This window comes from Molothrus aeneus, chromosome 4 (genome assembly GCF_037042795.1).
Source record: "Molothrus aeneus isolate 106 chromosome 4, BPBGC_Maene_1.0, whole genome shotgun sequence".
Lineage (NCBI taxonomy): Eukaryota > Metazoa > Chordata > Aves > Passeriformes > Icteridae > Molothrus > Molothrus aeneus.
The window spans coordinates 51,351,462-51,365,191 of NC_089649.1; positions in this window are offsets into that span (position 1 = coordinate 51,351,462).

The window sequence follows — 13,730 nt, forward strand, 5'->3', positions numbered from 1 at the left end:
AGATTTCAGTCCATATCCCAAACTAAAATGTTTTTTAAGCTGATGAAATTCAGGCCCTAATCCTGTAGGAGATGTACACACCTTTCATTTCACATATTGAGCAGTTCACTCCAATTTCACTTAGTAATTAACTTCAAATAAAGTGAGTAAGTTGTAGTGAGATCTCATCTCTAATTGCAAGTACAACCTTAAGGTTTTACAGTGTAGTGAAAGGATTCAAACAGCACAAAAGCAACTCCAGGGATACTTGCTTTAGTTCTTTTCTTTTTACTTACTTTTGTCTGATCATCAGCCTTAAATACATAGCAGATACTTTGCTGATTTGCTGCTTCATCCTTTATCAGACAAGCAAAGTAGCTTGGATCGTGGCTATTGTGAATCAGTTTGTGGACCTGCTGTGGCTTGTATTCAAATAAACTTGAACAAATTAAAGGATCCCACTGCTGGGTTTCCCCTGTGTCTGGCTCACACCGCAAACTGGCTGGTGAAACACAAAGTCGAATTTGGCTGGCGCTGGGTTCTTCTTTGGAAGACTTTGCACTGAGCAATTGGATCTCGGCCACAATCCAAGGCAGCATTGACATAGTGGTTAGGGAATGCACTGGGAGAGAACCCACGAGCTGGAGACTGAAACTTGCTGAGAAATCACTAAGAGTTTGACACTTTTTAACTTTGAAAGTTATTGGCTCCATTTTGCAGTCCTTTAGGGAACCTGGACTAATTCACTGATATTTCAGTTCCATGGAATGACATTATCTGCATGCTGGATGGCTCCTTTGATTAAGGAACAGAAGAGTTCTGAAAGGAAAAGAAAGAGTTATGTAGGTGCTGGAACTCTATGAAAAACCAACTCTCAACAACACAAATAATTAATAGCTTAACATCAGAAGAGAGCCACCATGGCCCATCTAGCAAGTTCCCCCTCTTTACACTGGCCCTTACTATTTCAGATCCAACTAACATAACTGTAATACATACATTGCTTGGAAAAGAGACAGTGGTGATTTAAAATTTGCTTTATAACCTTAGCTCAACTATCTAATGAGTAACTAAATTACAATGAACATTCTTTCTAGCCTGTGACTGTTTCATGGACAGGCACATGTAGATCACATGGGCCTATTTCAATCCTGTTATCACAGGAAGAACGTAGCTGAGCTATTCTGACCTTCATGACACTTGAAGTCACTGCCTGCTAAGACACCTTTACATCTGGGGAAATAAAAGGGTCAGCTTGACAACTTTCTTGTCCATAGGTGGATGACTTTGAATTTGGCTACTAACATGAAGCTGTTTCCTTAGGTATAGTTTGCCCAGTGATTATTTCAAACATTTTTTCAATAAATAACACCCTAGAAATCACTGTCATGTAAAAATGCTAGCAACAGTCAACAGAGTGATCACTAAAAAACCTGTCAGACAGCAGTCACAAGCAACAATCCTTACAGCATTCTGGAACCAGATGACAATCACAATTCATGGTTGCATTTTAACGCTGGTCAGCCAGACAGGAATACTTAAATGTTAGCCAGACTGACATTGTATAATTTTCATTTCTTAAAATATCAAATGGAATATACCAAGTTACACACAACCCTGCTGTAACCCTGTTATACCCACGACCACTACTGTTATTATGTATTAGTACTTTTAGTAATGAAATCCAATAATTTCATTTCTTTATAAATTCCATTTCACTAAATGCAGTCCATGAAAACACAAAGATTGGCATTTGTTATATACCCTCTTTTAACTCCTCTTTAACTGCCCCTAGCTTCAGCTGTTACATTATATTGTGTGAGACTGATGCAAGGCTGACAGGCCTGTAATTGCCTGTGTTTAAATACGAGGACACTAGCTTACCATCAGTCTTATGAGAGTTTCCCATGATAAGACCTATTAAAAACAACATAAATAGTACCAAGATATCTTTAAATAACATTTTAATTACATTTGAACAAGTTTTGAATAAGTGCCATCTGTTTACTCTGGTAACAGTATTTATTGTCTTTGTTCATCTACAAATATGATCAAAATCAGCACTGTTTTTCTCAAGAGTTTCCACTGAACTTTGTCCTTCTTTTGCTCTTGTAATAACATTTTCATACTGAGGTTCTAACAGTCTTTCATCTTGTTGAAAATGAAGGGAAATTTCAGGATTAAAAAAGCCCCCAAAATTTCAAGATTGAAATTAATTTTGAGCTGTTTAAAATGCAACTAATCTGTAAATGTCCCACTGGGGAAAAATGTTTCTGCAGTAATTGGCAAACTGTAAAAACAAGAGAGCTGCAGAAATCATCTCTGGATACATTTACTTTTTTGAAACTTTTTCATCTTTTGACAAATGAACACTGTGCCAGCATTACCAGTTCCAAGAATAGCAAATTTAGCAAGAGTGCAAGTTTTCAAGATACTATTCAATGAATTAATAATAAATAGCATTCTAGATGTGTAGATCAAATTTTTTAATGTCTTTTCATAAACCTCTCTGTGTGTATCTGGGCATGGGAGGTGTGGGAAAAAGGGCCATGAAAATCAAGAAGAATTTGTACACCTCACTTTAAGTATACTACAGTTGGGAGGCTTTTTTGTTTATTTCACAAATGAGCAAGAAAATAAGCATCTTTGAGATTGATATAAATGCATTACATCCTAAATGAAATGGCATTAACGGATGTGGTGGAGTCACTGTTCCTGGAAGTGTTCAAGAAACAACTGAATGTGGTCCTTGGTGCTATGATCTAATCCACCTGGCGGTGTTCAGTCAAATGCTGGACGTGATGATCTTGGAGATCTTTTCCAACATCAATGATTCTGGGGTTCTAAATGGGATAGCAGCTGCAGGAAGCATTTTTACACCTTATCAACACAGACTGCTAAACACAGTTACCATTATAGTTTTCCTTCAGCCAAGAATCAGAATGATCTCTTCTTTCACAAACTATTACAAACCTTTTCTCCTTAACTGCAACAATGAAAAATAGTTCAGCAACTGCAGGGAAGATTGGATTCATTCGTAACTACCATGTTGTGTAGTCTAAACTACATAAAAATCGAGGTTTTAGCTTCTACTGCTCTTGTTACTTAGTGGTATAGATAATAATCTCCAGATAAGAAAGCCTTAGAAAACTTCATTCTTAGTTGAAAACAAGAGAACTGAGCTACCATACAGACAATGATGTATTAGCCACATACTTTTTGTAGCCAATTTCTTATTTGTGTTTTCTGAGAACCCTTCTTAAAAAAATGTAATTAAAGGCATGTAGAAATCCAACAAAGTCACCCTTGTTTCTAGCAACTTTTCAAGTTTCTTTTTGCTCTTTTACCCTAGATCTATGAGGCAATGCAGCCTCAAAGAGAAATGGATATCGCAATATATTACATTATTTTGCATGCTAACTCTGAGGACTGAACAGTATATAAAAAACCCAAGGTTGATACTGTGTCATACTTAAACAAACATTGTACTGCTGGAAGGTATTTAATGTAAATGTGAAGCTTCTTGGCATTCATCTCTTTTTAACAAAAATAAACACCTTGCAAAGTCAACAGCATAAATACTGCAATTTGTTATTTCCAAAGAAAAACACTTACTACTAAATCAAATCAGTTAAGTAGAAGTCAAAATGCTAGGTTTTAGGAGAGGCTGAAAGTGCAAGTTTCTCAGAGCATAAATTTAGCAGCACCAGAAAGTCTCCTTATCTAACCCGTATCATTCTGTATATTACTGTTCTGCATGTTCCATTTCCCTTTCCCAGCCATTCTTTCTTTGTTTTCCCCTCCTGTCACTTGTTGTAAACAAATCCCACCAGAAATTATGCCAATTTCAAGCTGCTGGTGTTAATGTCCTTCAAGTTTCCCCTGAGGACTAGGTTTTAATTCAAGATCATGAAGTATTTATGTATATGCTTAATTCAGACCTAAAAATAGTTTTGTTTTTCTCAACAGGCCTATTCCCAGCCATAAAATTAGGCACACATTACGCCCAAAGAGTAGCCATGCTCTCAGCCCATCCATGTCTGCCCTAACTCCACTGCTTGGAATTTTAGCACCTTTACCCATCTCTGATTGCCACCTTTCAGTTCATCCCCTCTGAAATTTGGCTCTGCAGGTGCCATGGGAGTTTACCATACACATTAGTACAGTAGACTCAAACAAGTTTCCTCTTCCTCCCAAGTGTCTGATTAACTCATGCTTATTAAATGTTTATTTCACCTCTAATCCAAAAGGGAATAGACAAGATATAAAAATACAGCTCTACACTAGTTTTCTTCTACCTCAACTTTGATGTTCCTTTGGCAGCTCTAAGCACCATTCAGCTTCATTACTCTGGGCTGTGCTTAGCACACTGGATGTCTCCAGTTGTTCCCCCAGTGCTCACAGACATAACTGGGACAGTTCCTCTTTCTCCGCTCCACCAGCATCTTTTGAAGGGTGTTGGTTGCCTGTGCGCTCAAAACTGAGAACAGCTTGAGTGGCACTCCTCAGCTGACAGCTTTGCACAGTTTATAGAGATATAAACAGACACAGTTTATAGAGATATAGAGAATATGAACCTTACTGTTTAGCCTGCTTTGATTCAGCTGTATTTGCTCCATCAGCACAAAAACAGCCAGTCAAACTGTTAACACATAAGATATTTTCACAAACCACATTAATCTATCTATCCCTACCTTCTATACTAGGGAACACCAGGCTGACTCATTAATGTGGAAGATACACATGGAAACATATGTGTGCCCTTTGTCCTCAGCTTCTCTTTTGCTCTGATCAACCCAGCCACTTTTCACAAGTGGGGGGGCTTAGAAAGCATGCGACACTACACTGATGGTCCTGCTCTAGCAAAACCTGATAGTGTGTTTTTTAAAACCCTAACCTAATTTAAAAAATATATTAGTCTCTTGCTCTCAAAAATCAAGTTACATTCTCATCGTGTTATGCCACCAAGTTAAAAGGGATCCCTTCAGGGAGAAGTGAGGATGATGGCAAGACAGCATGAAAGGGAGATCTACACAAATCATTATTTCTGCTATTCTGGACCCCATGTGAAGGTACATGTGTAGGCAGCATTGGATCATGCAAGACAGCATTCCTCAAAACTCACTCACTCTCAAGGGCAAGGTATTGGCTCCAGGTGCCAGTTGGTTAGATGAAGTCAGGTAAGCTTTGGAGAATCTTGTGAGGTTATTGTGTTAGCAACCTGGGAAAGTGAGGTACTGAAAATCAGGTTTGTGTACCTGGGGGAACACCAGGCAAATCTGGGATAGACTCAAACTGATACAGAAAAAAGACAGAGAGGAGAGAGAATGTTCTAAACCAAAAGACCACCACCCCCCCATAAAAAAAATGCAGAAACTTTGACAGTGGTGAAGTGTCATTCTTCTTTTGTCCTTTCTTCTCAACCGGACTAAATTCAATACAGACATGCAGCCAAAAGTTTTAAACTATTGTTCAGAACATTGGTAACTGCAGACTTAAGCAACCCTTCCCCCTGCTCCAGTTCCTTCCCTGCTTTGGTAGCAGTTGGAGTGCTGGGACTCACAGCAGAACTCACGAGCTTGGAAGATGTGTCATGCAAGGAAGCAGTCAGGGCTTTCACACAGCAATGACTAAATGAGGGGTTTGACCTGGGAGCTGAACAGAAAGATGCCATCATCCTCGACCTTTGCAGTTCTTCTGAGTAACAACTGCGCAGTTACTCCATGTCAGGCTCAGGATGTAACAGCAGCTTTAGTTTATGTAAGTTTCTGTAAGTCAGTTTTCCTCTCCTTCAAGAAGCTAAGCAAAAAATGCAACCTTATAGCAAGCTCTTATGAAAAACAGCTGGTCTTAAATAGCACAAATTTGTTCAGCTCTTCTCTGCACAGCATTAGCACTGAACCCTGTTGACAAATGGAACCAGAGGCACTGGTACTGACTGCACTTCACCACTGATTATTTTAGCAGAAATATCATACTACTTAAGGATTATGAGGAGCCCTGGCCTGCAGCCAGAACTCTGGAACATTAGCCAGAACTAAATACCACTTGTCTCCCTCTCTTTCTGATCCCTAACTGAAATTTAGGGAATTTGCCCGGCGCAAAGACAACATTGTCTTTGCTCAAGCTGACAGATTTCTCTATCCACCTAGCAGGATGGATATAGAAAAACATAAATGAGGAAATATATTAAGTATGTCATGGCACAGTCACTACTGAGAACAGCCTTCAAAAAGTTTTTTTATTTAATTCAAATGGGCACTTGGAAGCATGACACATCCCTCTTGTTGCAAGGATATTCTTTTTATCTCATAGCTACTTATTATCTGCTGTTTGCCTCTGAAGCAATGGTTTGCTGTGGCCAAAAGCATGCAAAAGTCCAGAAACCAATTTACCTGAGAAATTAGTTTTAATTTCCATTATTTTTTCATTAAATGCTGATTTTTAAAAGACTTAATGCTTAAATGCTGTTAGCAAGTCAAGACTGGGTGCTGAATAACATAACCATATACTCTGGTACTAGTTCCAGTAATAAACACACCTAAAATATTTACCAGTATAGCCAGCATTAATATCACTCCTCAAGTAAGTTTTATAAATAGACTATTAATAAAAAAATTGCAACAAAATGGTAGTATGTTCTTGATTACAAGTATACACATTTAAAATCAACTATCAAATGAAGAAAATAGCTGACTGTTCCTGCCCATAACACCTGTTGCTATTTCCTTAATCAAGTCCATGGAAATTAATATGCTGATGATTGAAGTCTTCTGACTCAGCCTCATATAAACCTGAATAAAATATTGAGCTATTCTATGAATGTAATGCACTAAAAAAAAAATCTGTAAAAGAAAGGTTGCTACGTAAATTACATTATGAATACCATTCATTTTTATTCAATTGCATATCCACAGCCAAAATGCCTGCATGCAACTTTGCAGTTAACCAAATTAAAGTGAAAAAAGTGTCAAGTCATCCACATATCACTGAATGTGTTTCACTTTCCTTCCATCCTGTCGTTTTTCTCACCTGCAAATATTTCTACTTTTGTGTATTACCTATGATTTTCAGCATTCCTATATAACAACCCGTGACAAATTTCTATTTCAGCACTTACCAAGTGTGTTAAAAGTACTGTTAAAAGTATAGTCATATGCATCAGCTCAGAGGTGTTCGCTATTCAGAAAATATACAATTTATTAAATTTGACCCACGATGTTCCATTCAATCTCTGGGCTTAACGCAGACACAAATCCCACCATCTGCACTACTAAAGGTTCCTACAGCAGATCTGCCATGTTAGCCTCTCTCCCAAATAAAACACAGCACACAAAGGCCTCGATCTTTTCAAAGTGCGCTATAAATAACCACATTCGTTTCATACCTCTTGTGAACGCAGTTTCAAGAGATCATTCCTTTGTAGGCTTAGTTCGCGAATTTAAAGGGCCATAAGGACACTGCGCCGCCGCGGGCAGACTGAAAGTTACACTCGGCCGTGCCGCGGTGCCAAAGGTCCGCTCTCCCCGGGGAAAGCCGCCTGGTGCCCGGAGACCGAGCGGGCTCTGGGAGGAGTTACACCCACCTGTTTTGCATAGATGGGCGAGGAAACAGCGGACAAGAGAGAAAAGGAGCTAAAGGCACCTCAGGTCACTGACAGATTAAATTCAAGCCGGTCTTTTGGTTATTCTGATGAGGAGCCAACTCTCCCAGAACAGCGGCACCGGCGCCCCCGTCCCCGGCCCGGCCACCCCGTCCGGCAGCAGCGCTGTTCCCGCAGCCAGAGCTGCGCCTTCGCCGGGAGCCCCGTTAGCAGCGACGGCGGGACCCGCCGGGAGCGCGCAGCGGCACGGAGCGGGGCCCCGGCCCGACCCGCCCGGCGCCGGAGGCGGCTCCCCCCTCACAGCGCGGGTGCAGGCACGGGCCGCCGGCGGCGGGTGCCGCACTCCTCGCCACAACTCTCCACTTCCTCTGCGCCGAGAACTGCTCTTCCTCCTTCCCCCCACCCTCCCAAAACGCTGCTTGGCCCCGGGCCGGCCCACAGTGGGGGCACGGCGGGCCCCACCGCCGCCCCCTGACAGGCCTGGGTCCGGGGGTGCCCGGGCGCTGCTTACCGCCGCAGGATGTGCTCGCCGCAGGGAAGTGCCCTCGCCGGGCAGCGGCCCGGGCACCTCCCGCGCGGGGAGGCGGGCGGGGCCGGTAACGGGCGCCGGGCCGGGCCAGGGGCTGCCCGCCGCCTCCTGCCCCTCGCTGCTGCCCGCCCGCCGCCTCCTGCACTGCCCAGCGCCTCCTGCGCTGCCCGCCGCCTCCTGCCACTCGCCGCTGCCCGCCCGCCGCCTCCTGCACTGCCCAGCGCCTCCTGCCCTGCCCGCTGTCTCCTGCCACTCGCCGCTGCCCGCCCGCCCCTACCTGCCGGCGGGCCGGGACGAGGACGGAGCCGCGCCGCACACCCGGCCGGGCCGCTCGCCAGCGCGGGCGAAAATAGCAACAGGCGGCGGGTCCCGGCCCCGGGGGGCGGACGGCACGGCGACAGGGGGGCGCCCATGTCGCGACAGCGGGCAGCTGAAGCCTCCTCCCCTGGCCCATGAAGTTCCTCTCGATGTGCATTTCGGCGGCGCTGCCTCGTGTGTCGGCATAGCCTCTGATCTCCCGCGGGAAGCGTGTCGTTGTCGCCTTGCGGCAGTGGGCGAATGGCGGGGTCAGCTGAAGTGGCGAGCGAAGCTGGCTCACAAAGCTGGAGCTGGCCCGGCTCACAAAGCTGGAGCTGGCCCGGCTCGCGGGCTCTGAAGCGGTCAAGTCCCCACTCGGCTGTGGGCCCAGCCCTGGGCGCAGGACAGCCTTTAGAGAGCTTACCTGAGTCACCTCGACGGCTTCCTCAAAGAAACCACACTTGCATATGCATAAAATCATTGTAAGAGTAAGTATTAGTTGGTCTTCCAGTTGCCAGAAATGATAAGGCATGAATGGATCCAGAGACTCAATTATACTTCTCTGCAAGTGGAGAAGATTAAGGCATCCTACATCCCCGTTGTGCAAACCACTTCTGCACTCAATTAATTTTCAATTTCAACTGCTACTTCTTGGCAGTAAGACCACTGATTTTCTTACTTTTAATACTGTGCACATTTGTAGAATCAGAGCTTTCTACAGGAAATCTGCTCTGTTGCTGTGAGGGAAACAGTCGAGCAGTCAAATGCAAGCACAATGTTGCCCCAGATTATGAAAAACAAGTCAGATTTTGCTATTCAAGCACATCTCCTACTTGCAAAGTGTAGATACAAAATCCATTCTGTCTCCATGACCTTTGGCATCTGGGTGTACTTCCTAGAACAGTAAAATACCACTTCGCTGGAAAGTGAGTTGAGGTATGTAAGTGGCAGTTCACCCAAAGAGCTTGTTCCCAGCCTGTGCTCAGGTCAAGGTTGGCTTCTTCCATTTCAGACATGGGAATTCCTATGAGTGCCTCTTGATTTTCGGTGTCCCCTTCACGGTCCTTGGAAACAGGAATGCCATTTCCTTGCAATCAGTGCCTTAGTTTTTAAAACATCTCAGCTAAGGACAATGCTTACTCCAGTTATTACCCAATATCAGTACCTGAGTCAAGAATGCCCTTTTGCTCATTTTAAGCCTGTCTGAACATTATATGCCTCTGGTAACCATGCTCTAGCAGAAGGTGAACTGCAATTCCCACCCAGACAGCTCCAGCACTTCAGCCAAGGCTCATGCATTCCCAAATTATCAGCTAATGATCTTAGGAAGACTTTTTTACTGCTTCACTGTTGCTTTTCAAAAATTATAATGAAACAGAGAAGGATTCTACAAGACTGTTTCTCGCTTTTTGGAAAATCCTTGCACAACAACAGAAGTCAATACTAGAGTGTCACAATTAGAAATATTTTCTTCTTTCTCCTCTTTGATACTGGGAAAGAAATCAGCCCCAGAATGTTCAGCCTGCCTGCAATCAATGTTACCTAATCATCACCTTCCAGGCTACTTTGGACAGCATTCCTTCTCTGTTTCCTGATGAAACTGGTACTTAAGTATGGGCAATAAAAAAGAACCACAATGAGTGTTTTATGTTCCAGTCCCTAAAACTTAAACACTTTTATGTGTTCTAGGGACCGGCATCCCAGTATTCATGTGAAAGCTATGAGCACCAGACTTTCTAATAATTTTCTATTTTCTGAAAGAGTAGATCTCTGTTCTTTTTTCCTTCACAGGTTAGATTTTTCTTTACAGTAGCCTATTAACTAAAGCATATACCACCACATTAACTTCCTCAGACTGAGGAGGAAAATCAAGCTGTGCTTTCCACATCCTGCAAAGATGATGTAAAAATAACACCAGTTAAACCATTTTCTCTTTGTCCAGTCACATTCTAAAAAAAATGCAAGGAAAACCCCACCACTGCCTTTTGTACAGAACCTGAATATACAGCCTTGTATGGAGCCCTCTGTGAGAACATGTGGGTAATGAAGCTTCTTTTGTAGGTTAAGGACCAGAGGTATCTACTCACTTGGTCCCAGCTGGGCTAGGATTGTAGAGCAATATAAATTTAGGCTGAATGTGCCAGGCCAAGAGTGAGGGCAGAACTTGGTGCTGTACCCTTTGAAGTACCACAAAGCAAACAGGAAGTTTCCACCCAAGATGCTTTCAGAGTTCAAGTTGCTCCATAGCTGGGCAGCAGCTGAGCAGTAATGTTTTTGGATTGTGAATTTGAATGTAGGCACCTATTTTGTGTTTCAATTGCCTTGTAAGCTTCTGTGCTTTTCCCTCTATGTTACCCATAATGATGATTTTTCTATTGTTATTATATAAAAGTCTTTTTTAGTGACTTCTGTCATGTAAATTTGTTTAGTACATTATTAAGGGGTGTTACTAACTATTTTGCAGTGCTTTGACTTAGAGAGCTCTGGATGAAGTCCTACATTCTTATCCAATGACATTGTATCTCCAGATGCTATTTATAGATATAACCTCAATTCATAAACAAAATTTGCACAACTGTTATTATAGCACATTTATCCACTGCATATGCTGTAGCAATACATGCCAGTGACATTAATTAGCGATTATCTTTGTAGACAAGAGGCTTTCTATTATCACTGATGAGTATTCAAGAAGGAGTTGAGCTACTGTTACAGATCCTGCCTGCTGCTGTCTCTGTATTTTTGAGGATTTCAGATGTCATGATTAATCCCCTCTCTCTTTCATTCCCATACATACTTTTGAAAATTACTTACCAATGTTTATGTATTTTAAGCTTCTCCTTTTTGTTTGGAAGCTGCTCTTTCTATGCAATCATGTATACTACAGTTTATTTAGGTGGGTGTTAGGATATAATTGGAGAGTTTAATGGTCTCATCCCATTATCCACAATGTTCTGATGGTCCATGACCTCATTTCAGTTACCTGGCAATTGCTAGAGCAGAGTGATGTTGGCTTCTACTTGGAAGTTGATCAGAAATACTAATACCACGGTGAATGTGTATCTTACATACTGCAAAAATGTACTGGGGAGGGAAGCAATTCAGCTTAATTACTTTTGATTAGTTTTGTACTTATAGACAGGAAACTGTTTTACTGGTGACTATTTTTATTTACAATTAATTAGATATACATATGGCATCCAGATGCCTTCATCATCAGAATCCTATAAATCCCCAAACTTCTTAATACTTATGCTAGTGGTTAACAACTGTTAATTTAATATCATTTTAATGTTGCTATTCACAGTGATTGTTAATCAAGGACATAAGATTTGCTTATTGGTGGTGTGTGAAAATAAAACCCATGACCACTGGAATTTTTAAAAGGATTAGCAAGGAGAAAAACTTTATTTACAGAAACTTTGTGGGTGAATCAGTTACATATTTAAGGACACATTGTACAAAATAAAAATTCCTCATATAATAAAGCTTCTTTTAGAATTAATTCCAGTTATCCTGCATGAATTGTTGTATATAGCAAAATTATTAAATAAATCCTTCTGCAACTCAATACTTGACTATCATAACAATACTTTTACACAATATGCAGTGGACTAAGTTCATAGTACTTAGATTAAATGTATTTACTTCCTTCCAGCCAAACTGTTCCAATGCATCCCTGAATTTTAATTAATTCAGTAAATTTTATGAAACTGGGACTTGTAAAAAACTAATAACCTTCAAGTGAAGTCCACTGGTCTACTCTTAAAGCATTACTGTTTTAGGGTTTTCTTTTGGCAGAGTTTTGAGTACTGTGCTAATTCTTCTCAGTCTTTCCCTCTAGTCCCATAGGCCTGATCCCCTATAGAATCAATATTTATAACTGTCACAAGAATTGTGTTTCCATCTGTTACAAAAAACAGGCTAATTTTAAATGTTTTTGGTAATGTAGGGATGTGTCTTTCTCTAGAAACAAGAATTCCCTTACACCCAAGTTCAGTCTGGGCTGCAAGCACTCTTTTATTACAGTCATGGCAATTCCCATTTCTGGATAAAATACTAGTGCACCTGCTCCCAGTTCAAGGCTGCTTTTTTACAAATTACATTTCTCTGTATTACAATTTCTGTCTTGGGACTAACAATGTCTAAGTAGGCGTCATTATCTTACACAACACTCTAGTGGAAGAATTAGACTGGCTCTGAAGAAACTGTAGCTTAACACCCATTATTCTGACTTGCAATACTAACTTCTCTCTTTGCTATACTCTTGCTGCCTTTGTTTTGATTCTTTATTTCAGTTCTAGATCCTCTTTCTCTGATGCAAGACAAGGTTAGTAAAGACTTTAGCAATAACAAGTTTTCTCTTGTAATTTTGTAGTTTGTTGTGATTGCTCAAGCAGCTTGATAAAAACCACTGTGGGTTTGGCTATTTTTTTTTGTTTTGCCCCACCCCCCCCCAAAGTTGTGAACTTCTGTCTGGAATAGAGAAAGGAATGGAGCAAGTAAATTTCTTGACCTTAGGAAGACAAAATGATAAAGATTAGGTCATCATCCTATGTCTGTACTGTTTCTGAGGATGCTCTAAAGCCATCCTAAGGATGTTTCAGTATACATGAGCACATTTCAGGTCTCACTTCCGGACTTCTAACATTAGCAAAATCCAAATCCAGGCTTGGCATATAAAGGCACATGTAAAATATGCCTCTCTAGCCTGTGGAGATGTTAAGATAAATATATTAAAAAATTCAGGCCTGTAATCCTCCGTCTTCAGGTCTTCCTCATGAATTCAGTAAAGCATCCCTTATCATATTTTGCACCAAAAGAAATGTGAGCCCTCCCAGTAAAAATGAAAGTGAAGGAATTACGAAATGGCTTTGGTGTGATGGTCCCCTTTAAAAATCACCTAGTTCAACTTCCCTACATGAAGCAGGGACACCTTCCACTAGATCAGATTGCTCAAAGCTGCATCCAACCTGGCCTTGAACACCTTCAGGCATCCAACAGTTTTGCTGGGCAACTTGTTCCCATGTCTCACCCCCCTCAGCATAAAAAAATCTTTCCTTGTATCCTATTAAATCTATCCTCTTTCACTTTAAAACTGTTTCCCCATGTCCTGTCACTACAGTCCCTGGTAGAAAGTGTGTTTCATACAAGCCCCCTTTATATATTGAAGGATCTCACAGCCTCTTCTACAGGCTGAGCAACCCCAGCCCTCTCAGCCTTTATTCCCAGCACAGGTATTCTAACACTGTTTCCATGACCTTCCTCTGGACCCGCTCTAACAGCTTCACACCATTCCTGTGCTGGGATGCAGTACTCCAA